This window comes from Protopterus annectens, chromosome 16.part0, assembly GCF_019279795.1.
Source record: "Protopterus annectens isolate FY-2018-M chromosome 16.part0, PAN1.0, whole genome shotgun sequence".
Taxonomy (NCBI): Eukaryota; Metazoa; Chordata; order Ceratodontiformes; family Protopteridae; genus Protopterus; species Protopterus annectens.
The window spans coordinates 376391382-376409796 of NC_056750.1; the positions used below are offsets into that span (position 1 = coordinate 376391382).

Consider the following 18415-nt stretch of genomic DNA (forward strand, 5'->3'; position numbering starts at 1 on the left):
ACACTCACCTTACCCGCTCCCTAACCCTAAGGTCCCTAACTATCACACACTCACCTTACCCATTCCCTAACCCTAAGGTCCCTATCTATCCCATTCCCACACTCACCATAACCCGGTCCATTCACACACTTACCTTAACCCGGTCCATAACCTTTGCACCACAGTGGAGAAAGTAGCGAAGCGGCAGAAACAGCCCACCGAATTCTTTCTCTAGGAAAGAATTCGATGTTCTACAGCTTCGCTATTTTCAGCATTCGCTGTTTTGGGTTTGATATTATAACATTCAACATTTTACTACTTCGATGTTATAATATAAACCCGTACCAACAACCTATTGTGTAGCAAGATATAAAGGTTTGATCAAAATGTAACCCCTACACTTATGAAAGTAGAGAGCGCCTTATTTTGTTCATGACTTAATTAGTTCAGGTTGTACTTTGTGAAGGACTGTAAGGTTATAGTTGATCTGTTTTTTTGAAGTTTCTCTTTATTTGCTTATCAGTGTTGTCCATTTCGTTAATTATGTAGATTCCTCAAAGGCCTTTTTGCAGGGTGCAATATAACTAGTATGATTGGACAGTATATGGAGAAAAGTCAGTAATGAACTGACTAAGTATAGAAAGTATCTTCTACTTCATGCGATCAAATCATTTTGCTATCCTCACATCAGTATTTCAGAATCAGCTGAGTCATTAGTATAGGTTCATACTAGTGAGATCCACTCCTTCCAACCTGATGCATTGTGGCCTTGTTTGCACTGTAAATGCTATGCAGGTATTGAAAGATTTGGGGTTGTTTGCTTGTTCCAAAGTTCAGCTGGAACATACATGGAATTGTGTGCCGGGGGGTTGTCTTTGCCTGGCTTGACATTGCTCTTTTCAGTGACTTTATGCCTTGTGACACGAATTACTAACAAGTTTTACATTTGTTTGCATGACAATGATTTGGTTTGCTGTTTCGATATCTTAAAAGGAGCCTAAAAGATGCAGTGGGCAGGCTCATTAATTTGGATACAAATTGCAGCCATTCTACTCAGAAATGCTGGCAGTCATGATTTCCTCTAGATTTTGCAGGAAATAGTGTGTGTGTGTGTGTGTGTGTGTGTGTGTGTGTGTGTGTGTGTGTGTGTGCGCGTGTGCGTGTGCGTGTGCGTGTGTGTGGTGTAGTGTAGTGTAGTGTAGTGTTGAGGGGCTGGTATAGTACTTAACATTGCTGCCACAGAGTGCTCAATTCTCTCATTCAGTTTTCAGCTGTAGTGGCTTGCCTGTATAGAGTGAATGAAATTCCTTTGTCTGGATTGTTTTTTGTTGTTGTTTTGTTTGTTTGTTTTTCTGGTTGGTGTGGTTTCCTCCCACATCTCAGAGACATGCTGTAAGAGAATTGCTAATCCTTTAAATTAACTGTAAGCTGGTGTGCAATATGTGCATTCTATAATGAGCTGGTATCATACCCAGGATTAGTAACTCTGCCTCACGTCCATTACGTAACCCTCAACTTGATTAACCAAGTATTAAGAGACTGGCTGCGTGTTCTTAGGTGAATACTAGGCTAACTACTCCGAAGGGTAATTTTTAAGCCAGTGAATAACCTAAGGACAGAATAAAATCCTTGTCCTTGTGTCTATGAGGTGAAAGCCTTAGCCATTATGCCAAACCTGCCCCTGAGTAGTAGTTGGTGCTTACATCCGTGTGTGTTTATATAGCAACAGTAAGTAATGCCTGATGTTCTTCTTAAGGGTCACTGCCACAGTATATATCACAACATTTAAGTTACTCAACAAGTGGATTCCCAACCATCCAGTATGACTTCCAGAGCTTTTGAATGACCCCACAAGGGATGCTCTTTCCAGTGCTCATCACTTACTCCTTAGACTACAGTGAACTGACAACCTATATTAGGAATAACTGGTCCATTATAAGCGAGAACAGCACCATCAACGCAATTCTACCAACTGTCTTTAGCTTCACGATCAAAAGGAACAGGAATATTCATGATTCTGTTGAGGGCAGGGCAGCACCAAAGGAAAATAACCTTACAATAGGAACTTTCCTATTTGGACCACCAGCCTGCAATTATTGTTACCTGATGAGGAGTAAAAGGGGTTTTTAAATACCCTAAATCCAAGAAATACTATTCAAGCAAATTCTGTGGCAACTGCACTATGGAAGGAGTGATCTACAGAGCCAGGTGCAACAAATGCAAAACTTTGTATGTGGGAAAAACCATTAATAAAGTGAAAACCAGGATTGCAAGGCACCTCACTGACCTTCGCCAAAGTATCAATAGCAATGCCCTGGTCAAGCATGGACAGGAAAAACCAGGGCACAGGTCTATTACCACATCCACATAATAGACAGGATGATCACCATGTCCTTCAATAGACTAGAGGAAAAAAAGAACTGGAGTGGCGTTTAAGATTAACTGCATACAAACCCCCAGCTTTAAGCAGCTCCACTTCCATTGACAGCATTCTCAGTTTAAATAAACTTAATCATAAAGCCTTTTATTGAAAGACTCTCCCATAATTATGTTTACTTACTTATATTTCCATGGATTTTTACAAGGCTTTAACTCTGGACACCTCAGGTAATGAACATTTTAAGAATTTCATTACATTTTGGTTTAATGGGTAATTGTTAATTTTTTTAGCCTGGAAAAAGCATAATTTTTTTATTTTCATAATGAGCAACTAACCTATGCATGATATACCCCAATATAATACTCGCACCTATAACCTACTTTACCGATATGATTGCCAACGGGTTTCTGCCATTTCTTCATTCTTCACTCAGGATATTTTTCCTCAGTATTAAATTCAAAACAGTCTGTGAAAAGGAAAAAAATTGTCTCATTAGTCTCACCGAGGTAAAGAACCCATGATTAATGTTTATTGATCTTTTGATTTTGTGATCTTAAAATGGTACGCACTGAGGTAATCCTTGCTACATGGAGAGGAGAATACCTAAACCAATGAATTACAATTCACTAATTTGGACATCTTAATATAATTACTGTCTTTATACAGACCACCAAATTTAGTCCCCTATCTTATGCTAATAAAGTTTGGCCACTATAAAACTGTAAACATCACTGAGGAAAGCTCTTTCCCACCATGCTTTCAAAAAGCCCATTCATAAATAAAATTTGAAAATCAAAGCTACCATTGATAAAATTTCCCCAAGATATCAATCCCATAATCATGACCTACTCACCACATGGTTAACAATCGTCAAATCTTATTTAAAATAAAATAATTAATGCTAATCCCATAACCCCCAATACACTCTCCCCCAGCATAATAGGCACCCCATTAATAGGGGACTAATAACGCGTGAGGTTACCCATACAACAGCAGAATTAAGTTGTTAAAATTCCTACCCTACACACAACCCCCCCAACCTATATTGATGCCGTACCTTCTCCTTGAAATTTTGATTTCCATCAGATGCTGATTTTTACGATCAGGTGCACACTCCCCCCAAAACAAAGCCATTTAGCCATTTTGGACCATCACCATGTTCTTTGTAAGGTTTATGTTTATGTATTTTTGTGTTAAAAGTTTTTATTTCATTACTATTTGGGTTTATTGGTACTGTTAATGTCGAATTTGATACGTTGTTCCATTTGAATTCATTCATAAATTAGGTACACAGTGTAGCAATAAGCACTGTTACGGCCAGAGACCAACACTCGTTCACAGCGTTTTTCTTTAAACAACTGAGGAGATGTAATTCCACCTAGGTAGCATGCATACCTCTCAAGTGTACTTCATTACTGGGAATGTTTCTCCTTTAGGATCTTGGAGAGTCCATTTTTCTCTGAGATCCACATCAAAATGGTCTGTCACACAATCAGTGTTTAGAATTTTTAACTGACATCCACAATAAATAAGGGTCTGCTTCACCCTGTCGAAGGCCGACACTATCAAAGCTGATATTGTTGGCACCAAAATGTAGAAAGCAAAAGTCATCGCGCGTGTAAACGGAAATCTCCGTAAGGGGAGATTTCCGTTTACTGCAATGTAGTGTGATCTCGGAGTTGGTATATTTAAGTAGCAGGGGGTATGGGGGGTTGTGTTGTGCAATTTGTGTTGTGTTTGGGTGTTTTTGTGTGTGTGTGTGTTCGATGTTCTGGGGTTTCGACATTTTCGTGTCAATTATTACGCTGTTGACAGTTTGTGTTTTCGACAGCGTAATATAAATGCATAAATAATATCGAACCATATTGATTCATTGTAAGAACTTTTTATAAGTTTTAAGTAGCACATTGTAGCCATCCCATGACCTTCCTAGTTGGAGTTGTTGGTGGGCTGTTAGATAGTATTCCTTGCTATGCCCATTTGTTCCACATTGTGACAAGCTTTGTTCCTCATTTGGGAGGTGGAAGGTTAAGAGCTATGTTGGTATTATCCCATAGCAGCCTGTGCCTTTTGCACCATGGTGCACATTCGCTTAAACCTAGATAGAGCAAACTAATATTTTCTAACCCATAATCCCCCAAAAGCTCTCCCCATGAGTGTAATGTATAGTTTCTCTCCCTTCTTCATCAAATTGGTACTTAATCCCATAACCCTTTAGGAACTCTCCTCTAGCAAAATGAATATCCCATAGCTAGGGAACTGTTTATTGCAGCAGGCCAGGAACTTGCGAGCTGCCCATGTGGTTGCCTGATCTGTTCAGGGAAAAGCTGTATCATGACTGCAAAAACACTACAAAAAACAGTTCTGTACCCTTGGACAGTGAGACTACAGTGTATAGACACTTGCGGGTGATTTTTGTATGCTTATCTAGCTGTGGGCAAACTCGACCTGAGGTCAGGTAGGGTTGGCAGGGGGTTGTGGGTGGTGGGAGGAGCTTGGGGCTCGGATCTGTGCTGTTGGGGGCTGCTGGCCCGGATCCGATGTGGATCCAAAGACCCATGGGTTGCTGACAATTGTAGTTTACCTACTCAGATGGAACGTTATGGTGAATACATAACTTCTTATTCAATCTCAGCCTTACTACAGGATATGTACCCAAAGAGTGGCATACAGCAACAGTTTTCCCCCTCCACAAAGGTGGTGCCTCAACGGATCCTAGAAACTATCGCCCCATAAGCCTGACTAGCTTGGTCTACAAAGCTATGGAAAGGATCATCATGGACCTCATAAATAAAGATATTGGGGACCTACAGACACTGGATCCTACCCAGTTCGGCTTTGTTAAAGGCAGATCCTGCCTCTTAAACCTGGTCAATTTCTTTGAAACAGTCACCAAGGCCATTGACGAGAGGAAGGTGGTCCACACAGCCTACCTGGACCTCGCAAAAGCCTTCGATACAATACCCCACTCGGGCATTATAGATAAGCTCACCAGCTTAAATATAAACCCCTATGTCACTAGATGGGTTGTAAACTGGCTCAAGGACAGAACCCACATGGTTAGAATTGCTGGAGCCATGTCAGACTCCAAACCAGTTACAAGTGGCGTCCCACAAGGCTCAGTCCTGGGACACCTCTTATTCGGTATATATTTCTCGGAGGTACAGGCCAACACGGAAGGACTGTGGCCGACAAGTTCACAGATGATTGCAAACTAGGTGCCATAATTGACTCTCCAGCTGACACATATGACTCCCGCTCTAGTTCAGAACACTAATGAACTTGAGTAATGGACCATATAGTTATGTTTAGGTCTACCATTACTTTTTTGCATGTACGTACGTTTAACATTATTTTGATTATTATTGTTTTTATTATGATTTCTCTTTTTATTTTTTAGGGTCAAAAGACTCATACGAGTAGCTAAAAAGATAATTATTCCTCCCAAATGTTGCGCCCACCTCACCACGAGAAACAGCCATTCAAACCTAAGTTAAACAAGCCAGTAGGTATACCCTATAATTCCCCAAAACTCTCCCCACAAGCTTAATAACTTATTTTTCTTATTTTAGACAAGTAACGACTCAGTCCCATAAACCTTTTGGCACTCTCCACCAGGCCTAATTAGTAACCCTCAACTAGGGAATTGTTTACACATACACTCACTAAAACCATAGTTAAAACCTAACCCCGCAGCTTACAGACACACACCGCAACCGAAGTAAAACTTTTTGGACCTCATAACAGCATGACTTGTGTTATAAAATTAAAATGTTTCCACAATCAGATACCAGGTGTATTGTAAATAAAAAAAGCAGATCTGATGAGGCAATTTAGCGGAAGCACTGACCACCTTTTTCACCTGTTTTAACCTAAAATTTTTTTCAACCAAGTTTTGACCATTGTTTTTTCCTTTATCAAAATTTGTACATGTGTACAATATTGTATAACATGTCATAACTTTGAAATAACACATTGTAATACAGCTCAACTCTCAGGATGGCTGTTAAGCATTGGCACTCCTTGCTGGCACCTAATACGTTAACACCAAGTGGAGGATACTATTGGTTCTCACAAGGATAGCCTCAACAAGCAAGCTATGCTGATGAGCAACCACTCCCACCACATGCCCCACATGGCTTATAGTATTTAATAGCACATTTTAAGTGATTGCAGACTTATTGATGATAACAGAGCTCCTCTGCCATTAAAAACTTTTTGATGAAGAACTAAGGCATCCAGATTCTTTCTTGAGCTAATAACCTATGCTACCTCTGATTAACTGGGATCCCACTACAGCATGTTGTTGTTAAGGACGCTTTTCAATTTGTTTCTAATTAAGGTTATTTAAATTGTGAGTACAAACTCATACAATTGAGGACCATCCTAATCTGATTTGATTTAAAACATCCTGATAAGGATGACCTTCACTCATTCAATAAGGGCTTGTAACACGAAAACTAGCCAGGAGTAGCCAATGCCCTTGATACTGGGGCACTTCAACTCCTTCATTGTCTTTACATAGTGCCACAGCTATTGATAAGATGCATCGTATAAATGGGAGTGGTACCTTTGCCGTATTACTTTCTTCTTTGCTGTAAAGAGTATTTGTATTTATAAGTCAGCCTGCCACTACCACCCAGAGGACCTCTAGATCATTTCTTGGGATTTATTTTGTATACTTTTGCAGAGCAATTATTTTCCCAGTATGCCTTTTAGATCTATGACATTGAGATCTTTCTGAGGCTGATTTCATCCCCAGGAAAGGACCAGCAAGTGTCTTTCAGTGTTTTTCTGCCTTAAGCCTTAATGCCTAGTGAATCTTCTGCATCTGAGATCCCCTCCCCCATCAAACAAAGGGAGAGAGATGTGCTTTGAACTGCTATATGATGACTTGGCCTGCTGTACCAAAACCTGCTTTGGTTACAGTATTGATGATGATAATAAGTCCTTACCTGAAGGGTATCTCTCTTAGAGAAACATTACATTGAACAAAGGAGCATGTTTAAATAGCAACAAAGGAAATGTCTGAGTCATAAATGTAGTTGTACTTAATAGAGATTAAAGAGCTCAAAGTGATTAATATTCAGACAGCTATACAGGCATTCAACTTAGAACACCGTGCTAGCATCTGACACTGTCTACTACTGGTATCTGGAGGTTAACCACTTCTGTGTTTGGGGGAGAAACTTAAATATTTTTGCAAAAATTTGAAGCAGATCCCACAAATAGCATACTGTCATGTGCATAAATATTCAGTTCTTGAATACATTTGGAAAGAAAATTCTTTCATCTTCCTCTCAAGGAATAAGTGCTGTTAATTGACAAAAGGACATTCTCAAGAATGCATCATAAAGGAGGCAGGAGATATTTGGATTGCTGAATGCATCTTTTAAACAGTGTCTTTCAAAACCTGTAATCCACTTTGCTACTAAATACAGCTATGATTCTACTTGGATTGCTGAATGCATAATGCATCCTTTAAACAGCATCTTTCAAAACCTGTAAGCCACTTTTCTACTAAATACAGCTATGATTCTACTGGCACCTGTGTCATGATCACCATCTCCTAACCGTTTGTCCACATCCAGAGATAAGGATTCAACCCTTGTCTGAGAATGTCAAAGGTTAACTACTAAGCCAGCTGTTGCACAACGAGCTAAGGCAGGCAGTTGAACAGTAGCAGGGGCAACAGAATATAGGTCAGCCTAGAGGGTGTCATCATTATCATCAACCCCTCCCCAACAGATTGAACTGAATGTAGACCACTGCATGAGGGAGATTATAAATAAGATGCTAGCAGTTAGCACAGAGGAGCTTATAGTTAGCATAGAGTTGCTATAGTGTAGGGTTTGATTTCCAGAACCTTCAGTTGCCTATTCTCAGCAAGTCACTTAACTATACAGTGCTCTGGGGCACTTGGGAGATTGTGCTAGGCTATTCAGTATCTCTTGCCAAGTAACTACCTATGAGTTTATGAATACATACTTTAATTCAAGACCATTCCACCCTTTACAAGAATGCCACCTATTCTTCCAGACAAAACATCTTTGGCAGAATCCATGTTAAGACATCCTTTCCTTTTTGTTTTTTTTTTTTAATAAGAAACATATTTATTAAATTATCATGTATGACATAGGCAATCTTACATTTATATAAATGAAAATAAACCATGCAGACACAACTTCAGTTGCAAACACTATACATTACAAACCATATCAACACAACTGTAGCTGCAAACATTATACATCATTTATAATATATCCAGTCATTGTCAGTCAGCCATTACGTAACTCATCTTTTAAGCCTCATTCCTCCTCTGCATGTATTGATCCCACATGTCCCATTTTCTCTATGTAATTTTCTCCTACCCTTTTTTAAAGCTCCCAATTCCAGTTGTTTTGTCTCTGTTACTATCTTCGCTACTTATAGTAAACATGGTTTCGACTTTGATTTCCATTTTCTAGTAATTGCTTTTTTGGCAGCCATCGTAAATTAGACTCAGTAATGCATTACTATATCCAGGTAATTCTAATTCTGTATCATAGCTCAAAAAATAATTTCCTTAGTTATACCAATTTAATCACCTAGCATCTCTGACAGGGCAGTCTGCAGGGAATCTCTAAAGTCTGCCAACTCATTACAGTTCCAGAAATATGTTCCCATTTACCTCTTTCTTCTCCATTACACCTCCAACATTTGCTGTCTACCTGAAGAAAAATTCTTTGTAGCCTACTTGGGGTATACAAATACCTTTGTAAACACTTCCAAGCAAAGATCCTAAATCATCTAGACTTTGTTGCATATTTGGGAGACATATATCCCCCATTGGTTCTTTGTGAATTACTTATCCAGTCTCTCTTCCCAGTCCTTTCTAACCTCCTTTGATTAATTCTTACAGTTATCATGCAATATTTTATATGCTGTACTAGTTATTCTTTTCTTAATGGCAACTTCTGTTCTAGAGTCTACTAAAAACTCTACCAGTGCTGGTCTTTCATTTAGGACCCCCCCCCCCATTTCTTTCTCTTTGCCTATACTATAATATCAATCCTTGATAGGGAAGGCAATCTCTAACCTGCAGTTCAAATAAATTATTGGCCTCTTCCCATTCTATTACCTTTCCCTTTCTAGTTATTTGCTCCCAATACCTTGGTTCCTTTGCCAGTTTTCTCCAATAACTTCCAGCTCCCTCTTGCCTATTGTCTGTATCCCTAATTGCAGACATCCCTGTCAGCAGAATCTCCTTTCTCCATTCCCGTGTTGGCTTAGTTCTTATAACACTTTCTGCTATGTTATGAATATAATATTATGTATGATTATTGTTATTCTCCTTTAAGGTCTGCATCCAAAATCCCAGTTTCTCCTTGTTTCTTGAGCTTCCCCCATTTCATCATCATCGCTTTCCACTTTGATTTATAGTTTTCTGCTTGTGCTATGTATAGGAAGCCTTAACTGTGTTGCTCTGAAATACACTTTCAGATTGGGTAATCTTAATCTGCCCTGTTGTATTGGAAAGATAAGCTTATCCCACTTGACTCTTGCTGTCTTCCCCTCTCAAGTAAAAACCTTCAGGTCTTTATTAATTGCTGTCCACAACTTCTCCTCTGGTAGATAAAAATATGCCTGACCTGTGTATAAGAGTAAAGGGACTAAAAACATTTGAACTGCTTTTATCATACTATTGATATCCATGTAACAGAGATTCTATTTTCTCAGTTTTTGTATTATCTTTTGTTTAATCTCTTCCCACGTATCCTTAGCTGCCACACAGGAATCATTTTTAGTCCATACTTCTAAAGACTTCATTTTATCATGTCCCCATAAATATGGATATTGCTGAACCAATTTGTATGTGGGTACATATTTTACTGCTATTGCCTTTGTTTTAGCTTCATTAATCTTGTATCCTGAAAAGATCTTAAACTGCCTCACTTTGTTCCACAGCACTATAATGTCTCTTTCTGGTTTTGTTTTGTCAGGTATAAAATAATGTCATCTGCAAACAGAGCCAGCTTTTCTTGGCTGCCATACCAATAATATCCTTGAGTCCCTTATTTTCTTTGCCAGTGGTTCTAAATATAATGCAAATAACAAAAGGGAGAGAGGACACCACTGCCTGGTTCCTCTGCTCAAGCAGAGATTATCAGAGAGAACCCCACCCACTTAAATTTTCACCGTCGATCCCTCATATGTCCTTCTAATCAACCTTATAATTTTATCAGAAAATGCAAATGCTTCCATTGTTCTGCTCATAAAGTCCCAACTAACTCTGTCAAATGCTTTCTCTGCTTCAAGACCAACCAACAACTGAGATATTTTCTTACAGTCTGCTTCCCTCTGGATCAGTGTTCTCTTAATGTTTTCTAATGTTTGCCTCTCCTCCAAAAAAACACATTGATTCATATCTATCAATTTTGGCATCACTTTTGCCATTCTTGTAACCATTATTGACATGAAAACTTTATAATCATATTTTAGTATTGAAATAGACCTGTATGAAGGTGGATCTGATGGATCTTTACCCTCTTTAAGTATTACAGTCACCACCAATTTCTTCCAGGATGTCGATACTCCTCTTCCTCTTAAAGTGCTGTTAAACAAAACCTTCCATAACTTTATCAGTTTTCCCTCCTAGCTTCCAGACTTCCACAGGAATACCATCAATTCCTGGGGGCTTTCCTGTAGATTGGTATACATCACCATTTTTATCTCATCTCCTCCTATCCTGTTCATAATTGAGCCTCCTCTACCTCTAACCTTGGCATATTTAATTCTTCCATAAACATTTCCATTTGTACCTTTTCTTGAGTTCCATATATCTTTGCTTTATAAAGACTTTCAAAATATTTCTGAAATATTTCTAATACTTCTACAGGATCCCTTGTTATCTTTCTTGTTATTAGCTCCCTTAGCCTTGGTGATAGCCCATTCTACTTTCTGTTGCCTGTGTAATTGTGCTAAAAGTTTTTATGCTCTAGAGTTTTTATCAAAAAAAACAGATGTTTAACAGCAGTCCTTCTAAACTCATGCATATTATCAAGGTAATCACTTATTTTCTGTTTAACATTCTGCAGTTGCTTCTCTTCTTGTTCTGTAAGATTTCCCCTATTTTGCAATGCTGTGATATTTGCCAGTCCTTCTAAATAATTATTGTTGCTTCTTAAGCATTGCTCCCTTTCTTTCATTTCCACCTTATTTTTAAACTCCACTTTAATTTTATCCCACTCCTAGATGTATTTTCACAGGAAATGTCTATCTTCTTTAATAGTTCCTGAATAATTTCCACTACCCATTCTTTAAATTCCTCTCTTTTCAACAGATAGGTGGGAAAGTGCCAGTGTCCCATTTTTATTTCAATACCTTGTGTTTTTTATTTTTGTTGTTATTGGTGCATGATCCGGAATAGTTATTGGGTGCATATCAAGCCCTTCATTTAGAAGCACATGCTCCTTTGAAATGTAAATTCTGTCTATCCTAGCTCAGTTTTTGCATCTTGGGGAACAATATATAAATTCACTCCAAACACCTAGCACTGAATTCACATCTTCCATGCCAAATATTTTCATACATTTCTTTAAAAATCTACCATTCTTTGTTATATTTTCCATTCTGGTCCCTGTAGACACATCTTCACTTCTGCAAATCAAATTCCAGTCCCCACCTATAAGCAGTATTCCTTGCTGAAAGCTGATTATTTATCCCAGAATTTTCTTAAGCTCCATAATAGCAGTTTTTGGTGGAATATAAATACATAACAGTGTAATCCTCCACCCTTACTAGTAGCCCCTTAGTACTACAAATCTAACATTATTATCTTTTTTATCCTCTTCTTTTACTATTGGATCTGCTCTTGTAATTGATACAAGTGCTCCTCTTTATTTACCCCAGATATTCCACTGAATAACCATCCTGAAAAACTTTTATCAAATTCACATGTTCAGTTCTTTCCAAGTGTGTCTCCTGTAGCATAACTATTTGCACTCTACATTTTTAATGTAGTTCACTACTCTTTCTTTTTTGTATTTAACTGAGACCATTAACATTAATGACATTATAGAAAGCATCATATTCTTGAGAAATTATTATTCCTGCTTTTTTGTATAACATCTTTTTGTTAAATGTCTATTTCCAGCTTTTGTGTTACATGCATGTACTGTTTGGCAGGCTAATCTTTGATACAGCTGTTTCTTGTCATCTCCATTTGAGCCTTTGTCACATCTTACAGAGCCTTTTGTTTTATTGAAAACCGTCAAACAAAAATACACACATACAGCCAATACCCCCTAAAACCTGTTAACTTAATAATAACCACAAAATTGTGTACATCTTTAAATATTGAAGTTTTACCCTCCTAAGAGGAACAAATCTTCCAAACTGATAACCACACACACAGACTCCAGCTATCCTAAAAGAAAGGTTATCCATGCTAAGACTCATGGTATAGCCTGTGGTTCTATTAAGTACTGTCTGGTTTCCTCTTATCTTTATAGCTCTCTCAGCTGAGAAAACAATTGAATGCTTTCAGACGACATTCCTCCAAGCCATTTCTCTTTATCAGATTGTCTGCAAGAGACATGAGGACCAGACACAAAACTGCTTACTAGAAAAAAGCCTTGTAATATTCCATATTCTTTTTCATTTACTTGCTTTGTCTTCAAACGTGTTAGTAGATTAGGCTAATGGCCTTAACCCTGTCATTCCCCATGCAGGGATGAGAAAAAGCACATTAATTTTCCTTTTGTCATGCTCTTTTAACCAGATTTTTTTTATATTGCAATGCCTACATTTCTTAAAACTGAACAAGGAGAAAGAGAAAAGAAGGGAGAAAGAAATAAAAAGAGACAAACAGGAGCATCTATTTACACTAGTATCCCCATTACACTTAAAAATAACTGAAAAAGCATTACTTTATAACATGCAAAGAAAATCATGCACTATATAAATAGTACTATTAAGAATTTTTTTTTACTTACAGTTAACTTTCTCATTTGTCTTCTCCCCTCCTGAATATTTTTCCAAACATTAATGACATGACGTATATGCTTACACATATGCTTTAGAGTCCCCTACAAGTTTAACAAAGTCTAAAAAACTCCTTAATTTCCAGATTTTCTTGTTCTGTCATGTTCACAAATATAATTATTGCTTTGTAATCCCACATTTGTCAATTTCCAAGTTACTGATTTTATTCTCCAAATGTTAATGACATGAAGTAGGGCATATGCGTTAGAGTCCCCTACAAGTTTAATAAAGTACAAGAAAGTCCAATATTTCCAGATTTTCTTATTCTATTCCTGTTCATCTCCATCTCCCAAACCCTGTCGCTGCTTCATTTCCAACAAACTCTCGATTCCACTAGTCAGCTCTTATGCATTTTTTTGTGTCTCAAACATTTTCCATTAAAACACTGGAAATGGTTTTGTGACAATAGAGGGTACTGCCAGCCATGACAGGGAGATGTAGGGCAGTGGACATATGACTTGTGCCAGCACAGGTAGCTGGAATTTTGTAAGTAATTGTATGTCATTAGTATGTCAAACTGATCTGTGCGGATGCTTGTGCTGAAAATGTATTTGTAAGCTTTGCTTGTGTTAATTGTGTTGAATGTGTCAACAGTGCACCCTGCTGAAGTGAAGAGAAATGTGCATGCATTATGGTATCTGAATTAAATGTATATGTTTTAATAGAGGACACTGACACAGCAAAGGTTAACCAGCTGGCTTATTTTAAGAAAAATAAGGGAAATATAAATGTGCTGTGAAATCATTAAAAGGCAACCTACAGTGCTGAGTAGGACCAGAGGTGCTGGGTCTGGGACAGCGCCTTTCTTCATTAGCTCAGTGAAAAGAGAGGAGGCTTCTGGGCATTGTCATAAACATTTGGATGTGTACTGTAGCCTTTTATGTTCAATTCCTCTCTCAAACCTCAAAAGAAGATATTGTGGGAACCTAGAGTCAGGTGACCAGATGAGGTCATTTTGCAAGTCATCTTGAATATTATATATTACAGGGAGTAATCTCAGAATATAGTGTATTCTATTTGTGACCTGACTAGAATGTCTGGTCAAGTAATTCATCTTGCCTTGCTCAAGTAAGTTATTAGGGAACATTAACTTCTCTTAGATTCAGTCCAGAATACAGTAAAGTTTAGTTTAGAGATTGTTTTTCTTTATTTTTATGAGTTTGTCCATTAGTGTTGTTTCCAATATTTTCTGTGATTTGAACTTTGTGGTTTACTGTGAATATATATTCAGTATTTTCATGTTCTTTTATTATTAAATATATTTAAACTTTTCATTGTGGCTGGACCTTTTTAGAAAGTATTAACCTTTGAGAGTACTTATATTTATTTGGTGACAATGTGTGGGCCACTCCAGAAGGCCTAGCCATTTTGGTGAACTACTACCATTTGTATTAGTATTAATATTACACATTGTAATTGGACACCCTTTGTTAAGGGCCTTAGAGTAGCTGAATGTGGAGTGTCTGATGACAGTGGTAACTAACGTATAGTCTGGACAGGAGAGGGCATAGCTAGTAGACCTGTGCCAACCTTTCCCAAGTGTGTGTGTGTGTGTGTGTGTGTGTGTGTGTGTGTGTGTGTGTACGTGCAAATGAAATCTCTGTGTATATATGTGTCAGCTACTTGGGGAAGGGACAAACAGCACTAGATTTACAGAGAGGGTGCTGGAGGACTTGGCTTGGACACTCGGCTGAGGACCTAAACCTACAGCTGAACTAGTGGGGAGTCTTATTGGGGGATCTGGAGGGAGACAGGTATAGAGGCATCCAGACTCTGTGCTGAGTGTGTTCCCTGTATGCTGTTAAGGGAAACTGTACTTGATGCAGAGAAGTCTGCATCTGGAAATAGTGAGCGTATTCATTTGTATTCCAAGTGCAAGTTCCTCTCCAGTGTCGGTGATGAAGATTCAGGCTCCTTGATTACTGGCCCAACATGGGGATGACACATACTGTTGCCCTTCACATATTGGTAGCAGTGGTGGCTGTCACAGGTTTCACTGGCACAGTCTCTCTCTGGTTTTTATTACCAGAAGAACAAGAAGCCAAATCTCCTTTTGTTTCATAGCTCACTTTTTGTTGGACAAGCTTTTGTATTTCTTGCTTAGCATATACTTCATCCAAAAATTATTTTGTTCCTCCAGGGAAAATATTTTGAAGATAGCTGGGTACAGCATTTTCAATCTCATCCCTGCTTCTTGCATTCCCTGAATAATGGAATAAATTTACTCCTATCTGCTTGGTGTGCAATGAGTAGTCAATCTCCACAAACACTCTGATGTTTCCCACTTTTACTACTTTGTTCTTCTGCTATAGTTTTGTCAGGATTAACTCCTCCTGCTGGTAAGATTGCATCTTTGCTATTAAAGGTCTAGTTTATTTTCTCATAGCCAAGTATAGAGCATGCACAAAATGTGACATTTCAATTAACAGTTCATGTTGTGGAATTCTAGTCCAGTTGCTTATTTGTGCTTTCATAAAATTAATGGTCTTTTCTTTCCAGCTTTTTGGGTACAGTAGAAAATTTTGAGTTTTCCCTTCGTGCTCTGTCATCTAATTCTATTTTTTTTAAACATCTCTTGTTGTGCTGCAGGATCTTTTACATATTTTATATTCAGCTAACCTTTTCTTCATTTTGACTTTTGCAGTTTTATCACCTTATCTGATTATCTGTTTAAAGCTTCTTCCATTTTTCCACCTTTTTATAGCTTGAGTTGATATACTTCATCAGTGTTTTAATTTATTTTAGCCAGGTCTGTGCACAGTTGCATTATTCCTTTCTCTGTGTTACTGGAAGTCATGTCTGGAGCTTGCACTGCATTTTGCTAAACAGCTACAGTGCTTTTCCCAGTCAGTGTTTTTTCTCACCTTTTGTAGCTGATTTTCCTTCAGATCCTCTGTATTTCTTTTTACCTGGCATCCAGGCAGTGCACTTACTAGCCATTTACTGAAATTTACCCCAAACTCTAGATCCACTGGCTTTCTCTGCAAAAGTTTTTGTTTTCACAATGGGAGAGCTAGAATTAAGTTGTTACTCAATGTGCAACCATCTTGGAAGTCTAAGACATGCTTTCCTTGGCAGAATAGAAAGAGTTCCTCCATCAGAGCAAGGGTATGAGTTTTATTCCAGGCTGTTCCTCATCTCCTGAAAAAGTGGACCATAAAGGTCCACATCACACCACTTAAGACTCAATTTTTATTATTTTTGAAGTAAGGACATTTTATTTTTCATATACCACAGTCCCTTCTCCCTGTCCTACTTCCAGGGACAGTTATGGTTACACTAAATATGAAAGAAGCATATCTTTCTTTCCTCATCTTCAGAGAGCAGAGACTATTCCTACATTCTTTAGTAGGGATAGAAGGGATATGTCATTTCCTTGTGCTTTCTGTTTTCCACTGTTGCTAAATATTTAGAAAATCCTTAGCTTTAGTCTTTGGATGCCTCATTGTGCAGAACATCCACATCTATCCTGGATGACAGCTAAAGTCAGGTAAGTCATAGTAAGAGTTGATCAAAGCCTTGAATTACACTTTCCAGTGAGTGTGTCTCCAAATTAGGGGTATCCCACATTCTTCAGCCTCACTCCATCACAAATCAGATGCTTCCTAAGGTCTGTCTTGGGTATAAAAAAATGCTGGTTGAACCTTCTTCATAAGAAGATCATGCTCCTTCCTGTCTGTCTTTCTTTTTCTTTCTCCAGGCTGCCAGACTATCTTCCATGACTTGTGTGGCCATACTGAGGGAGGTAGGTTACACCTTGTCTTCAACTGTTATGGTTTCCCGGGGTGGGGGGTTACACATTTGAACCCCTCAGTAGTATCTCAGAAACCTATTGTGCCAGCATCTTCAGTCCCTGTTTAGTGATCTTCCTCATCCACCAACACACAGGGATTTCCACTGTGATTGGAGCAATGGATGTGAGTCCAAGAAAGCCATTTGTCTAGGCCATTGGAGATTGGACAGCTTTATATCAGACACCTTTTATCTGGCTTGTGAGATGCAGACAGATGCCCAAAGGGTCCAAAACACCTTGCAGAAGCAGGGACAAGACCAATGACTTCACTATCAAAGAGATGATAGTCATCATTTATGTACTTCAGGCTTACCATAGTCAATATGGTGCATCAGCAAACAAGGTGGTACATCCTGTTACCCACTGTGTAGGTTAGCTATGTTGTCTTGGGGTCTGACTTTAAAACGGAGCATTCTGTGTGCTTATTTCAGTCAATCAACACTGAATGCCTTGACAGATTATGAGCAGGTCTGCAGCTAGTCCCATGAATGGAAATTAGACCCAAAGAATCCACCATTAAAAGTTATATCCTCAGTAAAAAAAAAAAAAAAAAATGTGTATTATCTCCAAGGAACTCAGTGCTTCTTGCTTGGATTTGACTTTTAATTTTGGAAAAAACTGACCCTTGTCCCCTTGAACCAGTAGGATTAAACCCTGTGAATATCCTTTCCTAAAAAGTCTGCCTGTGGTAGTCATTATCTCAGTAATGAGTATCTTGGAATTTCAAGGTGTTATGTGCAGGGTCCCTTAGATGATGATCTGCAAAACAGATCTTGGAACGTGGCACTCAGGGCATTCAGCTTCTAGTGTTTTTTTCCCCATATTCTCAGAACAAGGCAGAAAGCGAATCTGTATTTCTTTGTACATAAACATCTAAGATTTTACTTACATAGCAAAGAGGATTTCTGCCATATGGGCCAATGTTTTGTTCCTTTCATGGTAGAAAAACAAGGAAGCCCTGTTGTAGAATAAACATTGTCAATATGGTCGACAGGTTGCTTTGCCTTTTGTTATGACCATTATAGTAAAACAAAGAAAGGCCTGATTACAACATCCCTAGGACCACACCTGCTACAGCAGATGTTTTTGGAAATGTCTAAACTCAAAATATTTGTGAAGCAACAACACCTGCTGTAGGAACTATGTGCTGGAGATCCTCTGCAGGATCAAGGCAAGGTTTGACACTGCAGGTGTATTCCCACCCCCAAATCCTCTGTCAGATTCCAGTACTGCTTTAG

The 18415-nt window shown here is 38.4% G+C and overlaps 1 protein-coding gene across 1 annotated transcript in view; it reads left to right on the forward strand.

Moving 5' to 3' along the window:
* ABCA2 (ATP binding cassette subfamily A member 2) overlaps positions 1–18415 on the forward strand; it is a gene marked incomplete in the record, with an annotated part of 2505641 nt that overhangs the window by 2392206 nt on the left and 95020 nt on the right.